This window comes from Megascapheus bottae, chromosome 29, assembly GCF_031878675.1.
Source record: "Megascapheus bottae isolate mThoBot1 chromosome 29, mThoBot2.hap1, whole genome shotgun sequence".
Lineage (NCBI taxonomy): Eukaryota > Metazoa > Chordata > Mammalia > Rodentia > Geomyidae > Megascapheus > Megascapheus bottae.
The window spans coordinates 3923435-3942027 of NC_143537.1; the positions used below are offsets into that span (position 1 = coordinate 3923435).

The 18593-nt window shown below is 36.6% G+C and overlaps 1 long non-coding RNA gene across 1 annotated transcript in view; it reads right to left on the minus strand.

Moving 5' to 3' along the window:
- Positions 1–399: 399 nt before the first annotated feature.
- The window catches only part of LOC150044541 (uncharacterized), a 104527-nt gene continuing 86333 nt past the window's right edge, over positions 400–18593 (minus strand). Inside the window, exon 3 of the long non-coding RNA XR_016533121.1 lies at positions 400–602. This is a non-coding gene — a long non-coding RNA (uncharacterized LOC150044541). The remainder of the gene's footprint in view (positions 603–18593) is intronic.

Here is an 18593-nt window from a genome sequence, read left to right on the forward strand (position 1 = left end):
ATAAAATAAAAACTGAAAAACCATGGGAATGAGAAGAATCACACAAATATTTCAATCAAATTAGCATGAAACATAAGTTAGACAAGACCGGAAAGATAATTACTTGCCAAGAAAAGCAATTAAATTAAGTTCTGCAATTTTTTTCTGCAGCACATGTGGCTGTTAGAAAGAACTCGTGGAATCACTGATTTTTGTTCATGCAATAGTGGAGAGTTTGCTTTTTCTGGAACGTTTCTACCAATGGAAGACAATTGCTATGTGGGAAGGAAAAGCCATACATTATAGAACTGTTTACAGGGCCACACACAGCCATTCCACATCATTAGATTGAGTCTGGCTGTTATTATTTTACCTGAAACAAGTGCCATCTTCCAACCTCTCCCTCTGTTTTAGAGGAAGAGCGGAATCTCCGAGTCCTTTCTGGATAAAGTGGAATCTCCGTGTTCTTTCTGGATAACTGCTAGTTTCCACTGATCACCCATCTTACTGGAATCCTTGTACAAGGAAGTATTCATGACTTTTAACTTTTATCATAGAAAGCATTCATTTGCATTTGAAAGATGTGCATGAAGTTTTCCATTAGTTGTACCTGGTGCTAAAGCCTGTGAAGTGATGGAAGATAGAGGAAGAGCCATCAGAAGCCATGGAGGAAGACATATATGTTTGCGGGGGTGGGGGGCGTTGTTTGTTTGGTGCTACTCCTGGAACTTGAACCCAAAACCTGGGCACTGTCGTTGAACTTCATTTTTGCTCAAAACTAGCTATTTACCACTTGAGCCACAGCTTTGCTTTTCAGCTTTTGGGTAACTAATTGAAATTAAGAGTTTCACAAACTTCTCTGACAGACTGGCTTTGAACCAAAATCTTCAGATCTCAGCCTCCTGCGTATCTAGGATTACAAGTATGAGCCACTAGTACCCGACTTCCTTTCTCCTTCTTACATGAAATTATTCTATAAGCAAAGATAAGAGAAAAATCTATGAAACGTGTAAATAAAATTACAAAGGCAATTGAAATAATACAAAACGCCACCAAAAACTATGAAAAAAATAATGTGACAGGGAACAGAACCTTTTATTTTCAAAGGAGGAGAGATTAAACTTTACGGTGGTGATGAGTTCTTTCTATAAAACACAACAAATTCAAACTTCAAAGCACAAAAGTTAGGGGACAATAAAAAAGAAAAAAACAGTAAGTTAATGTAAAGTAAGATTTGGCAATATCTATGAAAGAAAAAAATGGTAAGTTAATATAAAGTAAGATTTGGTAAGATTTTTAAACTATTTTAAAAATCATCCACATTCCTTTAAACTTAAAGCGCTCTGAACTCAACCCAAATTTGTGTTTTATATTTTCATAGTTTATATAGAAGCACTTTAGGTTATAGGAGTGTTTGATTTTTTGACATTTTTAAAGAGCAAAGAGCAAGTGTAGGGTGATTTTTAAATTAAATTACAAAGTTCAAAATACACCGAATTTCAGAATTTCCAAATGTAAAAAATTGTCAGCATATAACAAATCATCCATCTATATTCCAATATACCTTTTTATATGGACCCAGAGCCTTCAGGGTTTCTTAATGGGGGAGTGGTTGTTTTACGTTGCCTTTTTTTTTTTGTCAGTTATGGGACTAGAACTCAAGGCCTAGGCACCATCCCTGAGCTCTTTCACTCAGGGCCTGGAACCACAGTGCCACTTTCAGTTTTCCAGAGGTCAAGTGGAGCTAAGACTCTCCCAGACCTTCCTGTCAGGCTGGCTTTGAATGATGGACCTCAGGCCTCCTTCCTCTGAGACAGGCGTGGGTCATCAGCACCTGGCTCCTTGTTTCGTTTTTGAAGACCAGGCTGGTCTGACTCACTAAGTAGACCAGGCTGGCTTTGAACTCCAAAAGGATCTTTAGAGCTGAAAATCAGCCGATAAATATACTTTGGGTATCATATTCCCTCAAGGAATCTACTGATATCACTGGAACAACATCTTCAGATCAGAAGTGAATCTATAAATATTGAATTATTATAAAACAAATTTAAGTCAATTCAGAACCCATACAGTCTAATTGTCACTAAATGATTTTTTTTAATTTCTCTCTTCCAGTTTCACAGAGTCTCACTAAACATCCATCAGCAAGCAAAGTAACAACTACAAAAACAAAACATATTCAGACATGGATTGATTTTTTTTAATCTTTGAAATTAGACTGGCAAAGCCAACAACCAATGAGTGAGAGAGCAATTGTACTAATAGATATTTCAATGGTTTCCCTTGGAAATAGCAATGAGACTAATAATAGCATGCAATAACAATAATGAATCTTATTAGCTTTTTCATGATGATGATGATGATCACCATCATGATCATATTACCCTAGGTTGAAAATAAGATTACTAGGAAGAATATTGTGCAAGATGTTCCCTGAAATTATAAGTGAAATATGCTCTCTTTCCATATGCGCAACAATTCTTCCAGACAATGTGCAAGGTATCAGCTATTTCTTTGGTGCATAATAGCAGGAGGATCAGTGCAACCACACAAACTAAATGCTCATTATTACTGCTGTGAAAGTGTGCATTGGTAGTAGCATATATGCTTTCCTTTCCCATGTCTGCAATATTCCATTTTATCTGCGAGTTGAAACAAATCCTTTTTATCCCTAACACAGACAGAATCATCTTGTATCTGAAAATAATATCAACTTTTAGGTTATAATCTCTTCAGGATAAAAATCAAGCATGCCTGATGGGTTATTTGAAATTGGATAGGGAAGGGGGAAAACAACATGAGCCACGGGGTGCTGGGGAGGAAATGGGGATCATGACATGAGAAAAGGTATCAATGTATGTGAAGTAATGCACCTTCTATCTGGTGAATATAATGTAACCCTTCTATTAATTACAATAAAAATATATGAAAAAATCAAGTATGTTCAATTCTCATCCTGAAAGTTAGGTTTATACACTTTTTAAAATGTGACTTTTAACATTACCAACTATCATAATATTGTTCACCTCATACCACTACATTTGTTTAAAAATAGTAACCCTGCTTTTCCAATAAATCTGATGCCAACCACACAGCCCCTTAATTGTAATAACTTCATAAAACAGCAGGCGGTTTGAGATCATTATCATTTAAAAGCACTGTTAGAAATGTTGATGAAAGTTACTGTTTCTGTGATATTAAGTTATTTTCTTACAACAAGACCACATTAGGCCTGACTGTAGTAATCTTTAACTTATAGTACCTTGTATTTTGCCCTTCTGTCCTAATTGAACAATTTTGGTAACTAATGTATAATTGTCACCTGAACCTTAGTCAATATCTGTCCTACACTTTAAGCCTTCTTCCTGTTATGTGCAATCACAAAACGTAATTAATTGTGGCTCTCTTTATAGCCACATACACATCCTTTCTATCCATCCCCAACTATTAGAGACACCTTGCAAAATGGGATGAAATAAGGTTTGGCTTTCTCACATATTAGATGAATATGATGTTGTTTAAAAAGAAATGTGGGAACTTATCTGGGGTTAAAACAAAAAGCGATTCATCAAAGAAAAATATATGTCCAGCCTATCATTTATACGAAAGAAACTTCATGCGTCAGTCTTGTTTCTTCTAGAACTCAACCTTGAAAGGCTGAGGGACACTTCTCTGCCCCTTGAAAGCAATCATGGGAGTCAGCAATGATGTGACTTCCTAGCTGGTGACTTCAGAAAAGGAAGAAGGAAGTAATAGGAAATGAGGTTAAACAGAACCCAGTAAATGTGGACTCAAATGCTGCATCTGTCTTGGCTCTGGGATCTGGCACACGTTACTGAACCAATAGACGCCTCTGTTAAATGTGTGAGCCATGAAGATGGTCCTTCAAAACTAAAACATATTTCCATGTGGCTACTCTTCTGCCACCTGGTCTAACATAAGTATGTCTCAATTAATGGTGGTTTCTGACTGATCTACACTGTCCATTCTTTGTACTCACATTTATTCACTTCCCAAGACAATGTGTTTTCCTGATTCCTATAAAGGCAGTTTTTATAATTCTTAAGTCTTTTGGATGATCATGTATATGTACAATCATGTATATGTTATTTTTTCTCATTATTTCACGCAGCTGAATGCTTGTTCCACTTAAAAGGAGATGATATTTGGCTTTAGTTACTTGCTCCCAGAAAAAACAACAAAAAAGCTAAAAAACAGTTACCCAGGCCTGAGTTCAAGTCCCAGGACCAGCACAAAAAGAGGAAGAAAGGAAAGAAGGAAGGAAGGAAGGAAGGAAGGAAGGAAGGAAGGAAGGAAGGAAGGAAGGAAGGAAGGAAGGAAGGAAGATTAGTTCAGGAAGGAAGCTTATCCTAAAGAAGGTTAGCTGAAGTCACAGAAGACATAGAAAGGTTAGCTGAAGTCACAGAAGTCATAGAAAATGAATAATTATTTCATTCATTAAGTTATTTGTATATTGAATCTACTATGTTATTATTTCTCTTCTTAATACTATATATCCATATCCATTTTTAAATTTTTATAAAAAGAGAACTTCAGATCCCCTATAACTGAAACACTGACTATAAATAATAAAGTGCAGACAATTAAATAGAAGAAGAGAATAGAGTATTTGATAGATTATCTTGAATCAAAGCCAGAGAAAAATCTCAAAAATCACAAGACATTGGGGCCAGGAGTTTGGCCTAGTGGTAGAGTGCTTACCTAGCATGCACGAAGATCAGGGTTCGATTCCTCGGTACCACATGCATAGAAAAAAGCCAGAAGTGGTGTTGAGGCTCAAATGGTAGAGTGCTAAGCCTTGAGAAAGTCCAAGGACAGTGCTCAGGCCCTGAGCTCAAGCCCAGGACTGGCAAAAAAAAAATCACAAGACATTGACTGACAAGCATTTTACTCATAACCCAACTTACCAAATTGTAACCACTTTATACAACTACTCAATAATAATAATAATAGTAATAATAATAATAATATAAAATCACAGAAGATAAATGGTAATGTTGCAGGAAACCATTGTATTGTATTAACTTAATCCATACCATCTGTGCTAAAACTTTGAGAAGTCATTCTTTGGGGAGAAAAGCTTGAATTATAGGCCATGTATATTCTATAGCATGAGCCTGAGTTATTAAATAACACTAACTAATCTTATCAGCCACCCATTGTTAACCATATTGTGAGATTCATTATAATATTTTCCACATAATACTTTCTAGTAATCTAACTGAATGAATTGGTTTCAATTCACAAGCATCCATTAGGTGCCTATCTTTACCTCTGTGTGTGTGTGTGTGTGTGTGTGTGTGTGTGTGTGTGTGTGTGTGTGTGTGTGTTAGGGACAGTTAGAATTCAGAGCCTTGCTAGTAGCTAATTACAGAGTGAACCTCCAGAGCCTGACTCAGTTATACATTCTGAAATTCATTAAATGCTATTTTGAAATGCCTTTGCATTAACCTCCTTGATCAAACCTCCTCAGCAACAAAAGCATGAAAATAATATCAGCATGCATCCTAACCCTGCCCACACGTGTTGTTTTATACTTCTTCCAACTACAATAACCAAATGTTGAGATATTATACAACATGGTTAATATTTCTGGGGCCATAGAATAGGTCATCCAAAAGTTAGCAGTTAATAAAAATGGACAGATAGTTATAAAGGTCTTCTAGATTGTTGAAGTTTTAATATCTGTAGAGATTCTTTCTCTTTGTTTCTTTCCTGTAACCTTTTTTCCTTAATCCTCCATGTACTAGCTTCCCGGTCACTTGGGACAGAGAAGAGCATTTCAAATAATTTGTTCTTCTGGCATTATCTGAAGATAATAAGGACAGCAATTGCTAGTAAACGGTGTCAGCAGAGGTTAACTAGTGATGCAATTGGTAGGGATTCTATCATGAACTTTCACAGAGACAATTCTGAGATGTACCCAGTGCCTGAAGGAAGATACACATAGAGGAGAGGCATGCATTTTTTGTAAGCTCAAATATCATTTTTGTAGATATTCATTTATGTAGCTCTTTAGTGTGATAAAAATCTGCCTGCTTTTCAGTTACATGCCCTCACTCATCTAGGCAAGGCTTTTATACTCTACACTTAACCTTGGAGCTATCTCTAGTTTCCCATGGTCTCAAAGAAGTCAATAAGTAATTGATAAATTCTCTGTCACTGTAGGCAATTAATAGGAGTTACACAGCATCAGTTACATCAATATTCCTGTATCTGAGGAGCAAAAAAAAATTGATTTCACAAACTTACAGGCGCATATTGATTCAGCGCCAATCCCTGGGCCATTTCTATTTAACGCTTTTGTGCAGTCATTGAGAAAAGTCTCAGGACTGTCAAATAAAATCTAGTTCTGTGGAGTTTTTATCTATTACTCTGCTTTACAAGTATTTTTGGTATCGGTAATACACTTTGATGCTGAAGTATGTGGAGATTCTTTCTCTTAAGATGTTTTAGATCTAGAAAAGAAGACTGGGATAGAGCTAAAATTGTCTTTCATTTAAATCCAATGACACATTTGCAAACATATGAGAAGTATGTATCTTTAAAAAAATAAAAATAGGATTCATGTGTCTAAAAGTTCTCTCTCTCTCTCTCTCTCTCTCTCTCTCTCTCTCTCTCTCTCTCTCTCTCTCTCTCTCTTTGGGTTTAGTATCTAGTGTTTAATATAAAAGAAGGCAAATATAATTGAAATGGTTTATATATTCAGTGACTCTGCTTCTTGATTTTCTTAGAGGAGCCTGAGGTAGGAAAGAGTAACATCCAAGAAGAAGAAATCTGATTTTAGTAAAAAATAAAATAAAATAAAATACAGAAGCCATACAAGCAAAACTAAGGATTTCTTTATTAACTTAAATCCTGGACAACACATTTGGACAAAATCTCAATTCTGAGACAGGTACCTTTTGATTTGGGGGAAGCAAAGACACAAGACCCCTACCCTCAAAGCTTACATTCAAAAGATACATAACCTTAATATAAGGAAAAGACAGAGAAGAACTATGAAACAACAACATGATTTCAGGCAGTGTTAATGCTTCATGGGCTAGTCTAGCGCTTGGTTTGGTGAACAGGTGTTTGATATTTGGAAAGGTGGCCCGCAGTTCTTGGCAAAGGAGGTTGAATTTGAACTAAAGCTTTAAGGATAGGCATATGGAGAGAAGAGCTGGATTGTGAAAATTCCTAAACAGAAAAATGCTTGCATTAGTCAAGGACTAGATAGAAAAGCTAACAGATGTGTTGAGCCAGAAGTAAATGAGAAAGAGAGTAGCAAGCTTAACCAACCTCAATAATAACATATGGGCTTTATTTGACATGATATGAGAAGACACTGTTAAAGATTTAAGCTTGAGAATTAATGAATAGGATGGAAGGAACTTCAATATACCCCATCAATATATTGACATGGTCTTTAATTATTTTTCTATTTTTGAGAAATAAGTTGAGATTATAAAAATAAAAAGAATGGGGCCAGGAGTTTGGCCTAATGGTAGAGTGCTTGCCTAGCATGCATGAAGACCTGGGTTCAATTCCTCAGTACCACACACATAGAAAAAAGCTGGAAGTGGTGCTGAGGCTCAAGTGGTAGAGCTCTAGCCTTGAGAAAGTCCAAGGACAGTGCTCAGGCTCTGAGCCCAAGCCCAGATTTAGCAAAATAAATATATAAAGAATGCAAATGCTCTTCAAAATTCCAAAATATGTTGACTGTTCCTGTCAAACAAGTGTTCTTGGCTGGGGGAATTTTTCTCCCCTGAGAATGTTTTCATATATCTGGAGATGCTTTTGATTGTCTGTAGCACAGTGTACTTCTGGCACCTGTTGAACAGAAGACAGAGATGTTTTTAAACAGCACAAAGCCATTTCCACCCAAATGCTGGGAATGTCAAGGCTGCAATAGCTTGCTTCTTATAAAGTCACCTAAACAACAGAATTTGAAGGTTACTCATCATTTTGGTATAATTCATAAGAGGTGATTTTGGTTTGATCTACTGCTGGTGTCCATTTCTAGTCAAAGATCCAGGGACTGCCTTATAGGAAAAAGCATGACTTTCTACATGGGAATTAAAAAGCAGAATGATCAATTCTTGGTTGCTGTGGGGGTGCCAAAATCCATCAGGGGAAGCCCTAACCCACAGTGTGACTGCCTCTGGACCAAGGGTCATTAGAGACAAGGATGAATAAAGAGGTAATAAAGACAGGGACTGTGGCCTTGACAGTGATGTACAGAATGATCACGTGAAGACACAGCGAGAAGCCACCTGCAAACCAGGACGTGAGTGCTCACCAGAAATGATGCCCTGCCACTTTGAATTTGGACTCTGTAGACTTCATAATGATCAGAAAAGGAATTTTGGTGTAAAGCTAGCCATGTCTATTATATTTTGTTAGGACAATCTGAAGAAACAAAGGCCCTTGGGTCTGAGAATTCCACATTGGGATCTACAAAGACTAAGAAAAGTGTTGGAGAAAGGACATAGATTTCAAGGTCACAGTGACTTTCAACTCAGTGCTTTGAAAAGCTATTCTGTTTAGTGTAATAGATGATCAGCAAATTGCTTTCCAGACATTATCCTAGGATATAAAATCTGCAATGTTCCAACACCCCCTTTAACGTACTAAATGCATCTTTCCCCTGAAACCAGTAATCGGACAATGACTACCAAACACTCGAGGACTAGCAGCCTATATTCAGTGGCGAAGCAGGCAACGTGAACTTGTATTTTCAGAACAGCTCCATGTAAAATGGAGGCTTTATTCTCCATTTTGGAAAACATCATCACATTATCCCATGGCATTTTCCTGAAGATGTAAGTGTTTTGTTTCACCAATGTACAACTGTTTGCTTTTCATAATTAATAGCGAGTGCTCTGAATTTCTCATTTTTTGAGGCACTGCAAGAGTCTTGACAATTGGAAGAGCTTGTAAAATGTACTGTGGAGATGTTTAAGGAGACTCTCTTGTTTCCAAGGCAGTTGCTTTTGCTACCTTATAATGAGACAGTAAGTTACTCTGACAAGGAAACAGGAAAAGGAAGTGAATGCTTATAAATATAAATAAGAACTCAGACAAACAAGAACTTTAAATTATTCCACAAACCACACACTGATTGAGAATCCCGATCACCAGAAGCATAAAACACGACCACAAGGCTATTCATTTTTTCTTTTGATATCTTTATGAACATAATCAGGATTTTGATACAGTCTTTATAGCCAATATTATAAACACTGTTAATGTTTGAGAAGACATGAGTTATTTCTATTTTTAGCATTTACATATCCTTAAAAGTAAATGCTCCATAATTTTGTACAACTTAAATATTGTCAAGAATTTGCCACAACCTGTTCTTCTATGTAAGAATAATGGGGGAAAAGCATATTTTGTAGTCATGTGTAATTAGTCTGGCGTAAGATATTGCTAAAATTGATTGTAATAAATGTTTATGTTCTTCAACACATAGTCTAAGAACATAGGGAGGGTGCAGGAAGTTAAACATTGCTCGAGAGAGATTCATTATTAAAATGAAATGCTAGGAATTTAAAGAATGAATATTCAGATGAAGAAAAACATTCTGCTTTCCTGATGAACTGTTAGTTTCCTGATGAAATGTTGTAATTTTAAAGTTGATCATTTTGTTTGGTCAGAAATATTTTATTATCCTTATCCTTTAGCAAAAAAAAAACCTGTAGCTTATTTTTTTTCCTCCTCCTTCAGAAAAGAGGGAGAGAGAGAAGAAGGGAGTGAGGCAGGGGAACAGAGGAGGGGAAAGAGAGAAAGAAGAGAATTAGGTGAAGAAGAAGAGAGAAAAGAAGGGAAGAGGTGATAGGCTACAGAGGGAAGGGAAGGAAAGGCAATGACAGGAAGATGAAAGGAAGAAAGGGGGAGAAAAGAAAGAGGAGAAGGAGGAAGGATTGAGAAAGAGGCAAAACTGGGAGTTAAGCAAAGAGCTTAGACATAGTCTTAAAATATATCACTTAAAAAAAAGAAAAAAGCAAGTCTAAGGTTTATTTAGGAACAAAGAAAAACAATTAGGGGAATCACGATATCAACTGGAGAGATGGAGTCAGAGCTTCCATTTTAGTAATGACCACTGCACAGCATGGTTTTGTCAAATTTTACCACCCCAAAGCAAAGATTACATTAGCCATGATCAGATGCATGCCCTACTGGGCCAGTCTGCTCAGAGATCTGATAAATCCGGTCTCTGCACAATGCTTCAGCACACCATAATAAGATCTGGCCTGCTCCCCCATTATAGCTTTTGAATGCCCTGCATTACGGACTATAATGTCATTCTTTAAAGATAAAGAAATTATCTCCTCCAGCCATCATCTCTCATCTGTCACTGGGGCTCTGTGGAAATGAGGCTCAAGTTGCCAAGGCTGGTAAATGTTCCTATGTTCAAAACATACTGAGTCTTCATGCTGTTTTGTTATGTGACTGTATGCATTAACTCAAGATGCCACCACACAATCCAGAGAGGCAGACATGTTAAGCCCAGTGTCCACATTTTGTTCTTTTACATGGCTGAGCACTTGATTCAAAGAGATAATTCTGTTTCTACTTTGCTTCACATTATTTTTTCACTTAAAACATACCTAATGCAAATACACAGGACTCTAGACATTCGCACAGTGAGACAAAAGGAGGATATTCTTAGGAGAGGATCACAGAGGCTCAATAGCTATGTATATATGATCATATAAAATGATGCTTATCGAAGTGAATTTCAAAAAAGGGAACAAGAGGTTTTTAAATATTATTTTGCTTTCTGTTTGTTTTTCCTCCCTTGTCATTATTTTTTTTTATTTCTGTACCTTTTGTCTGTATGTAAGTGTATCTGTTTGGAGGAGGGAAGGAGGAACACAGAAATGGTGGACAAAGGATGAACAAATGCAGTGGCAGTACTCACTAGACGGTTAAAAATGAACTATACAACTAACGGGAGAGGAAAAAACTGGGAGAGAATGAGGGAAGATGTGACACTGTTCAAAAAGAAATGTTCTCATTACCTGACTTATTAACTGAATCTGCTCTGTACATTACTGTTAAAATAACAATTAAAAATATTTAATGCAATCTCTGTATTTTTGAAACCAAGCACTTCTTTTCTTAAAACTTAGGTAAGAAAGCTGGGCACAGTGGCTCATGCCTGAATCCTCAGGAGGCTAAGATCTGGTGACCAAGGTTCAAAGCCAGCCCTCTGCACAAAAGGCCCAACCGTAGGGTGATAGCCTTGAGCTGAAGAGCTCAGGGATAGAGACCAGGCCAAGTTCAAGCCCCATGACCCACAAAAACAAAGAACTTAGGTAAGGAAATAAGAATATGTCACTTATTGCCACATGCTTCTTTGAGCCATAGGTTAGATTTTTACCTTTATAATAACAAGATATTTATATCCCTCTTAAATCTTAGATGTAAAACCAGGTGCCACTGGCTCACACTTATCCTCGTAGTGACCCAGGAGGCAGAGATCTAAAGATTTGAAGCCAACCCAGGAAGGAAACTCTGAAAGATTCTCATCTCCAGTTAATCACCAAATGCTACAAGTAGGACTGTAGCTCAAGTGATAGAGTGCTGTCTCAGAAAATTACTGAACCCCATTCGTTGCCAAACTGTTAGGAATTAGGGAAAGAAATACTGTTTAATAAAATGAATAATTGACAGGACAGATTTCTCTCTTTCTCCGTCTCTCTTTATCTCTGTCTCTGTCTCTGTCTGTCTCTCTCTCTCTATATATATATGTACATATATAGTCATTCATAGTTATATAGTTATAATAATATATAATAAAAGTGTGGGGTAGTATTATAATAGATATCAGAAATTATCTAAAAGGGTAGTTGTCTGTGCTCTTCTATATCAAAAACAATGTAACTCTATGAAAAGACACAGAAATTGTCTTGACTGTGATTCTGTCAATCATCCTATCATGAGCAGCGATGATATTCCTCTTCAGTATATAAAATAAAACAATCAGAATGACATCACCCCATTTGTTAGGAAATGGAAAGACTTAGAAAAAGTCATATTAAGTAAAGTAAGCCAGACTCAAAGGAACTTAGGCTCAATGGTTTCCCTCATTCGTCATAATCAGTAGAAACCTTGGGCTCTACTAGCAGAGATCTGCAATAGAGCAAAATCTTGATACATAAGGCCATATAATGTGAAGCTAATTGAAAGGACCTCCAGGATATTGAAACAAAAGCCATATAATGAATAATTGTTGTCCTTAATGTACTATGTTGTCTCTCATCTCCTTTGCTATCCCTTGGTTATCTCATATTGGTATAGTATCTCACTTTGTTATCTGATATATTGAATTTATTTGTATTTGGGTATTTGAAATTTGATAGGGAAGGGGGGAAAACTAAGACTGGAGGGGAGTTTGGGGGGGAGGGAAATGGGTACCAAGACATGTGAAAGGGTATCAATGTATGTGAATTAATGCACCTTCTATCTGGCAAATATCATGTAACCCTTTTACTAATTACAATAAAAAAATTAAAATAAAATAAAATAAAACAATCAGAAAAAAAGAGTCAAAAAGGAACTCCAAAAAATGTATCCACAAACTGGAATATGCCTATATGTCTATGTGCATATGTGTAATATACATGGACTCATATATTACATATAATGTACTGATGTATATTATTGGTATCACTATTTTAATTAGTGCATAATCAAGATACAGGTATTTCCCTTGACACCAAATCCAGTAAGAAACTTAGGAAAATATGAAGCATCACTGCCACCTTTCACCTCACACCGCATGCGTATGGCTAGTCTTCACAATGGCCCACCTCTCCTGCCTCAAATAAAATGTTCCAATGCTTATTACTGCTTCACTGACACCTTAAGAAACCACCTGGAAAACCAGCTCAAAACCCAGGCTCCTGGGCCTCCAGGCTTTAAAAGAGGCTTTAAAAAGAGAGAAAACAGTAGGTGCTCTACCTCCCATCTCACCAAAGAACACATTCAAGTAGATTCCATCCTTCCTGGAGTTTTCACACAGCAGAACAATGCCTATCTAAAAGCAAATTCATCGTATATACCAGCTTCTTTGCAGAAAATGCACTGAAAGTCATTACAAGTAACGAATTTGATTTCAAGACAATGTGAAAGGAAACATGGAAGACAATGACATGTGGTCTTAGAAGTGAAAGAAGGGCAATAATCTAAACATTTTTCTTTTAATTGTACATTTAGAATATATACCTTGTGACATGAACATAATCTTTCTAGGATTTTCATGATGAGTTCTGGTATTGTTTTTCCTATGCTTCACAGCGTGTGGGTCAACTGACGTGTGTGCTATATGACACATGATTTCTTCAGTGTTGCACACTTTAAAAGATGAACCATCTGAATTAGTTAGATAAAACAAGCTGGGTTCAGTGGCTCACACATGTAAGATCTAAGGATGCCAGTTTGAAGTCAGCTCAAGTAGGTAAGTCCATAAGACTATTTATTTCCAATTATCCACTGAAAAAAACTGGAACTGGGGATATGGCTCAAATGGCAGAGCACTAGCCTTGAGCAACAAAGCTAAAGGACAGGACACTGACTGGCCCTATGTTCAAGTCCTAGTATCAACACACACACACACACACACACACACAGAATTAGATGAAATAAGAAATCACAGAAAGTCAACAGAGTCTTAATACAACAGGTGAGAGTTTCTATGAAGCATTCCACATGCCCTGCCCTTTAAGTAGGCAAACCGAGGAACATATTTGTGTGATAGTTTCCATTTCCATGTCCTCTTCATCTTTGCCACCTGGCTGGATCATCTGTTATAACTTCCTCAAACCAATCTCTTTCTTATTTATGTGTGCAAGAGAGGCATTCCCTAGGGAAACACACAAAAATGAGGTATTTTATGGGTGCCATCAGCACAGAACCGATGACTTACGGCAACCATCTGAAATGGAGCAATTTTGCATTTTCCAAGTCCATTTTTTCTCCCCTTTCTGTACTCTGGAGACATAAACAAGACCCTAAATGTTTCCTTGTGTCCTGGAGACACTAAGAGATGAACTTTTTACAAAGTAATAGGTTTCCCTGGACGTACCTTTGCTTCCGGGAACCTATGCTATGATGGTCATTAATGCAGCGGTTGGTGGAAATGCTCTAAGAGCTCAGTTGCAATTAAAATAAATAAAAGGGCTCCTGATGTTGTACAAAAACCTTCTCCAGCCTTTAGGGTAAACTATTGTCAAGTTTTTCCCAGTGTGCATTTTGTCATATGCAGCTCAGTCTTTGGCAAGATAATTACAGTAAATAGATAATTTTTTAAAAACAATCATCATTGGCAAAATGTCAAAATTTCCAATTTAGTTAATAGCAGGCAGCCTTAGCTACATGGAAATAATGAAATGTTATTTCAATAATATTCTAGTTCATTGTCCTGCCTCTAACAACGTCACGGTGCTAGATTACAAAATTAATCTTGCCTCTAACAACATCACTAGACTATATTATCAAATTAATCTTCCTCCTGCTCAGAATATCCCAACTCCCAACTCCTTAGAGCCCTTTAGTGTAGTTGTGTTGGGTAAATGCAATCTGCTAACCTAAAATGCAAAATTTGGTGAGGCCTCTCTCTCCCTTCCCTCCCCCTCTCTGAATTTAACCCCCACTGCTATGCTGTCCAAACTAATGGATGACTACCTTCCTGACTTGCTATATTCTGCAGAGATAAACTAGCCTGTTGTTTCAGCACAAACACAAGCAATATGCCAGGGAATTTAGTCACCCATGTGTGAACTTAGAAATGATCTACCAGGCAACATGTGGAAATTGCGTTTTCTTCAAGAATGTACATATTACATGGATTATCATGATTACTCTTTAAAAAAAGACATTTATTTCTCAGCATTCAATAAAGCCATAGAAAGGGCTTTTGATGAGCTTTTAAAAGATTTCCAAATTTAGCCTGATTTGTCAGAACTGTAAAAAGCATTGATGTGTATCTTAAAGATTTTTCTCATTTTAAAAAAAATCTTCTAGCTACTCAAATAATAGTATATTCAAAATAAGTTACAATATAAAAATTTATAGATTGAAAATAAGCTAAAATATTGATCAGCTAACCAAGAATACAGATAATGTGCCTTGGAATCGTCTTCCATTTTTTTCAATGGCTTTTCCATTCTGATTTGTAGAGTCACTTGATGTGTGGATTTTTTTCTTCTTGTCCATTTTCCTTTCCTGTTTGCCCTTTTGTCCTTCATTTTGTCTCATTCTATCTTTGACTCCTTCTAGAGAGTGGAATTTTCTGTATTCTATAATACCCTATATTTTCATCAATATTGCTTCTCTGAAAGTAATTCTCTAACAAGGTAGAAATGTCTGTGGCTCATTTGTATGCAAAGTTTCCTAATGAATTTTAAAGCATAAAGTTTTCATTCTTATCATGTGTCTTTTATTTTCATAAGCATTTTGGGGATGGTATGTCCACCTTGAAACTTTGATAACATCCTTTATTATGTTCTTAACAAATGTAGAACTCGATTATTTCAAATCTGTTCAATTAATGATCTGCTGCTTTCTCATGCTGGTCAGCCAGTCTTTTAAGCTCTTTGCAGAAATAACAGGAGCTTAAACCACATAATGCTTGATGTTTGGGGGGTGAGGGATGCTTTGAAAAGCTCAATTCTCCCAGTAAAGTAGTTCTGAAAACTGTTTTCATTTTCTTGATGATAATCCATCCACTTCTCTACTCCTTAAAATAATATAGAGCAGTTAAGCCATGGGGTTTCAAGACTTACCCACCACTGGAAGTAAGCTTAAGTCATGTTTGGAAAGCTGTAAAAACATTTTTATACAAAGAAAAATTAATAGCCCCAAGCATTTGGATTAGGATGAAATAATCCACATGCTCTAATGTTTAGCTTTACTTGGAGAGCCTTCAAATAAAATGTCAAAGGGGGAAACACCAAATATTCCAATGATATCTTAAAAGGAAATATTCTCCATTAATTTTTGCATTGTTTTTTAAATGATAGTTTTGAAAGAATTAGAACAAAATGCACTGTCCTAGGAACATGATCCCAGAAGAAACTTCTTACTCATAATTATGGAAATGATCCAAGATGCTAAGAAATGGAGCCTACTGCTTTCTTATTAATGCTAATATTTCTACAAAAGTCTGTCTTAAGGCAGAAGCAATTGCAAAGCTTTGCAAGTAGAGGTAGAAGTCAGAAGACAAGATTCCTAGATTCAGTCCAATTGTGGATCAGCTATGGAGTAAGCTTTCCATGCTTACAAGTTTTTGAGGGAAAGAAAGGGAAGGGAAAGAAAGATGTATTTGTATATACATATAAATGTACATATATACATATAACATATACTGTAAAAAAATTTTCAGAAGTAGGCATATAACGCATTGATATGTTAGATCTAGAGCATGCTGACTTTACAAAAATGAATTGTTGAATCTTCTAGAATTTTCTGAGGCAGTTGGTAAACCATGGAGGGTTTAACGTCAGTTATTTATTGGTAAGAATATAGACACCATGGAAATTATCAAGAACTACAACTAGAACTTATGTGAAAAATCACATAGGTAAGATTCTGAATAAGAAATCAAAGCACACTGCTCAACTCCACACTACTCACAGCAGCACAGCAACATTCTGTGCAGTGCATGTGTACATCTAGATCTCCCAGAATCTGAGCACTGCTGACTCACACTTCCAATCTTAGGTACCCAGAACACTGAAATCCAGAGGATCACAATTTGATGCCAGCCTTGGCAGAAATATCCGGGAGACTCTACTTCAAAATCATCAGAAAAAGCCAAGATGGCTCAACTCCTGTCCATCAACTTACACTCTGTCTCTCTCCCTTCACGACCTTAACAAACCTATTTTCTTTTCTTACACACCAAGTACAGGCCTTAGCTATTGTTTGTCAGAAAGGAGGAGACACAGTCTCTAGCACAACCTCCAATCCCGCAAGAAGGTCTGTGCCCCTTGTTGTTCCTCAATAAACAGTCAGACCTATTCTTTTTCCATGTTCCTTCTTTTTCCGTACACCTTATATTTCTAAAAAGTCTGAAATGGGTCTCCTAGAGTTAGATCAAAGGCAGCAAAGCAGCAGTGCCTCCTGCTGCTCCTGGAGAGAGAATCTTTCCCTTGCCTCTTCCAGCTTCCAGCTGCTGCTGGAGTGTCTTAGCCTTGGTATCCGTCACTCTGCTTCTGTTACTGTATCCCCTGTGCTACCTGTTTGATTTCCCATGCCCCTCTTATAAGAACCCTTGTGACTGCCCTGATAATCCAAGGTACTCTTCTCTGAAAACCTTTAATTTGATTGCATCTACAAAAGTTCCTCTGCCATATACAGGACAGGTTCCAAAACTTAAGACTGTAGATACCGCTGAAACACATTTGAAATTTAATTTTTCCTCATTTTGACATACGGTTGTAATGCTGAAAGTAAAAAGTAAATTAAGAAGCCATTGTATAACAATGTTAAAGTGCTGGCAAGGCCTCACAGAGTCATTACAGTTAGTTGTGTACTGATGTTGGTAAGAACAATTCTCTGAGACAGAGAAAGAGCAGCTGCAGACAGTGCAGACAGGAGGAGGTGTAGGCTATCTATCAGGTGGAAATTTGGATTTTATAAGTTTCACACATCCTTTTTTTATTCTTTTAGACACTAATAACTTACAAACATTATCCTGATATAGGTGCCATACAGAATCAGATGTGAGCTGGATTTCACCATTCATGCCATACTTTCCTAATTCTAGCATAAACCAGCAGACAACATATATACATATATATAGGTATATATATGTACTTATGAAATGTAGGAGATTTTTTTAAAATAATAATTCAACATTTAAAACTCAGGAAAGTTCCTGTTGAAACTTTGCTTTCTTACTAATCATAAAATCTGAAGATATCCAACTGATATTCCCAAGGTGAAATGATTTACCACTTCAGATGGAACATGAATTCCACACCTGGCCTACTTCCATTTTATCTGTCTTTGAGAATGTGATTTCAGTTTCTGAGCTCTCTAAATTTCCTGTTGTGTCCCTCAAACAATTCCTCCTAGGCCATAATTTCTCAACCTTCTGTCATCCTGACCCACTTCCTCTATACCAGCTCTATCCCCTCCTAAAAATACAGCAACACCAACAGCCATGATTTACCTTCTTGCCTAGAGCTGTCAAGGGCAGTAAATAACTTAGGTCTACACTGGTGAGGAACTCTAACATTGGATCTTATCCTAAATGTAATATCAAAATCTTTGGGACTCCGGCCCACATGTAAAAATCTAATGCAATGTAATTTTAATGTAAAACCAGCTTGAGAAACTCTGAATTAGAATTTTGAACTTTTGAACTGAAAAACACATTCAGTAAAACTTTCTTATATCTGGAGTCATTTGAATAATGTGTTTCAACAGCTCAACTTAATTTCTCTTCTTCATTTTTGTTCAGTGGGAAATCATTAAGTATGTGCTATTTTCTATATACTCTATTTAGTTTGATAGAGTGTGAATATCATAGCTACTATTTTCATTTGGTGACAGAGATACAATTCAAGCTTTATTAATATAATTTACCATCT